We start from the raw sequence: 4,012 nt of genomic DNA, 5'->3' as shown, positions 1-4,012 counted from the left end.
GGTAGTACCGCCCTCTACGGGGCTGTTTTGGGGGTAACGGTTGGATGGGGTCCTTTTGTATAAAAGGGGGTCCCCTTCTTCCTCGTTGACCTACCTCCTCCCCCATAAGCTCCATTAATGCTCCAAGCTCCATTTTTGCCCGATCTCTCTCCCTAGCTAATCATACTTGTTGATTTGCTTGGGAGTGGTTGAGAAGGCCCCGATCTACACTTCCACCAAGAGAAATTTGATTCCACCACCAATCCCTAGTGGATCTTATTACTCTTGGGTGTTTGAGCACCCTAGATGGTCTAGGTCACCGTGGAGCCATAGTCCATTGTGGTGAAGCTTCATGGTGTTGTTGGGAGCCTCCGATTGAGTTGTGGAGATTGCCCCAACCTTGTTTGTAAAGGTCCGGTTGCCGCCTCCAAGGGCACCAATAGTGGAATCACGACATCTCACATTGTGTGAGGGCGTGAGGAGAATACGGTGGTCCTAGTGGCTTCTTGGGGAGCATTGTGCCTCCACACCGCTCTAACGGAGACGTACTTCCCCTCAAAAGGAAGGAACTTCGGTAACACATCCTCGTCTTCATCGGGTCCACTCTTGGTTATCTTTTACCTTTACTTGTGCAAGCTTATTAGTGTTACTTCTCTTGCTTGCTTGTATGTTCATTGTTGTTGCATCATATAGGTTGCTCACCTAGTTGCACATCTAGACAACCTACTTTGATGCAAAGTTTAATTTGGTAAAGAAAAGCTAAAAATTGTTAGTTGCCTATTCACCCCCCCTCTAGTCAACCCTATCGATCCTTTCAGCCTCTCCCACATAAAACTTGCTATCGGTCTAGTAAAGTAGTCAATTGCTTAGGGACAATGTCACAACTCCTACCACCACTTTTCGACACTCGTATACTAACTTTATTGTTTCTTTACCTAAAACAACCCCTAGTTTTTATTTACTTGCACTTTATATTCTTGCAAACCTATCCCGTTACACCTACGAAGTACTTCTAGTTTCATACTTGTTCTATGTAAAGCGAACGTTAAGCGTGCGTAGAGTTGTATCGGTGGTCGATAGAACTTGATGGAATATTTGTTCTACCTTTAGCTCCTCGTTGGGTTCGACACTCTTACTTATCGAAAGAGGCTACAATTGATCCCCTAGTGGGTTATCAGTTGGCGCTCGATCTGAGGAAGGACTTCATCATCATCTACATTGTCATGATGACCAATGTCTTCAGCTGTGATGGGATCGGCAGCTGGAATATCTTCAGCTTCAGGAGCCTCTGTGGAAGCAGGCTCATGAACAATTAACTAACGCTCTTGGTTTTCTGACACTGGATGAGCAACTGAGATGGGTTCGACAAGGAGGGGCTCTGAGGGAGCAGCCCGATCTTTCTTCGAAGACTTTGTCTTTCGCTTCTTAGGCTGTGGGGTATCATCTATGGCATTCTTGTTCTTGCGCTTTCTAGCTTCGGCCTCAGCTGCCCTTGTCTTCTTCAGTTCTGAAGTAGCTGTGGGGACCTTAGGCTTCGAGCCTGACATGCTGGCAGGGAAGACAATGATAGGTGCTTCCTGCCTTACTTCTTCGGTGCGTCCTGCAGCAGACTTCTTCTTCTTGGCAGCCATTCTGGGGTCGATGCCAGGGCGCCCAAGTGCCTTGCACTTCTCAGCCTCATTGTGCGCTTGCACACTCTCCCCAGCAAAGTATTTCATTCTCTCTCTGGAACCTTTATCTTCCTCACGTTTTTGGTGAAACTGCTCCTTGAGCTCATGCAAAACATCTGCTTGAAGCTTTGAACATCCGCCATGCTGAGATTGGCCATGTTCCTCTTGAACTGAGCTTTCTCATGATCAATCTTGTTCTTCAGTTGAACTATCTCCTGAGCCAGAGCCAGCTCAGTAGCAATGGCACTGTGGAAAGAGACACTGATGCCAATTGGAAGCTCAAGGTCATCGATGTTGATGCTGGGGTTTTCAAACCATTCATCAATGAAGTTGTTCAAGATATCCACATCAAACAGGGGTAGATCATTGAAGATCTCTGCTTCCTCCTTGCTCTTTATGAGCATCTCAAGAGCATCATCACCAAGATCCTCGTCGCTGAACAGATCAATGGTGGCTTCTTCATTCCGCAAGATATCAGCTAGGTTCAGCTCTTGCCCAGAGCGCTGGATGAGCTTCATCTGCTTTGAAGACTTCTCGGTCTTCTTAGAGATGCGAGAATGATCTTCAGACTGCACACTTGCTTCAGGTGGTGCAGTGGCTAGTGGCTTCGCATGTGAAGCTTTAGGTGCAGCCGGGGGCATTGAAGCCTTCGACTTCTTCTGCTTCTGTGGCTGTGGTGGAGCTGGCGCTTCATCAGTGTCAGCGTCATTCTCAGAGTGTTCCATGGCTACCCCCTGAATAGCAATGTGAGTGAGTAGACCGTCAAGGTTGTAGAAAGGCCCGATAATATTGGGTTCAGCATCACGAGTGCCATCAGCCCGAGGAGTAGATGGACCGGGGTTGAAGTCGAGTCCAAGGTCCTTCTTGTTCTTCTTGGCAGACTCTTTGGCAAACTGGAAGTTGCACTTGAAGAGATTGTCTTCACGACACCATAGCAGACTGGATGGGTTGGCATTTTCAGGCTATGGTCCTCGGACCATGCAAGGATAGAAACCTTGAGCTATGGCTTTAGACTTGGACTTGGGATGAAGACCTTTGTATATAATATCTCCCCAGGGGCCCTTGATGGCATTCTTTTTAGCATATTCGGCAGTGACAAACTTGTACTTGAACCATTCCTCTGCACAATATCTTTGAATCCATTGGATTCGGTTCTTGTGTTCCCCATAGGTCTCTTCAGGGTCTGACTTGTATAGTTCAAAAAGATCTGGTGGAAGGTCCTTGGCTGTGTCCCCACGATGTTGTCTGCCGCCCTTTCTTGCTGACTTTTCTGTCGCCATGAAGTTCAGACTAAATGGCTTCAGAACTTGCAAAGGCTTCCGTTTGCTGGTCAGACAGGAACTGGCTTCGGGAGAACTGATGTGACGCTGTAAGAACACTGCAAATGAATGCAGACTATGAGAACCAAGGGATTCTCCCACGTACATGTACCTGTGAAATCATTAAAGATGCGAGGGAAGGGGAAGAGGTCATATGCATTCTCAAAAGATTTTGAAGATAAATCAGTTTGAAGACATTGACCTCATGACGCGAAGACATTCACTTATTTGTTGAGAGTTGGTTCCAGATTTGTACGAATCCAAGAATAGGTACAAGTGAGGAATCTAACTAGTAGTGAAGCATAAGTGAATATTGTAGGCATGAGATGAGATGCAGAACAGGATAGATCCAATTTTGTAGGTTTAGAAACCACTTTTGGTGAAGAAGAATGGATCTATCGCATCAAGAAGACAGTAAAAGTAAGTCTTAATTACCACACGAAGGACTGCTAGACGGAGTGGAGTTGGAGGCCGAGCAATTCAATCTTCTGTGCCCTAACTTGGTGACGGAAGACACCTACGGTGACGGCAGAGGAGACGAGGTCCGCGGCCGGCGTGAGGATGGCGTCGGTGAGGTCGCGGCAGCTAAGCGCTTCATCGCCGGCGTCGTCGAGAGCTAGCGGTGGCGTTAGGGTTTGTGCGAGGTGGAGAGGTGGAAGAAGGGATAATGACCGCGGTGAGGTGTATATTTATAGAGACAGGGACGACACAGCGATATTATGTAGGTGCCCCTGGCGGTTCACATCTGAGGGACACGTGGCATGCATGCAACACCTTGGAAGTTGTTCCATGTTCCCACACATGCCTGGATTCTCGGGTGGTCGTTCCTGCTTCTCCGGTTTTCAGGCAAAAGAGATATAGCATTAAAACAGATTCAATTTTTGTCTTTGTGTCTTCTGCTGACAAGGACTCAGAGAAGACAATCGATAGTTTCAATAGAATGCATATGATTTGGATAAATAGAATCTGAGGTAGAAGCATAGAGGGGGTTAGGGTCCGATCACATTCACTTAGATCAAAAAATTCAAACATGAAAACATAGCT

This window comes from Triticum dicoccoides, chromosome 5A (assembly GCF_002162155.2).
Source record: "Triticum dicoccoides isolate Atlit2015 ecotype Zavitan chromosome 5A, WEW_v2.0, whole genome shotgun sequence".
NCBI classification, from domain to species: Eukaryota; Viridiplantae; Streptophyta; class Magnoliopsida; order Poales; family Poaceae; genus Triticum; species Triticum dicoccoides.
This window is presented reverse-complemented; position numbering follows the sequence as displayed.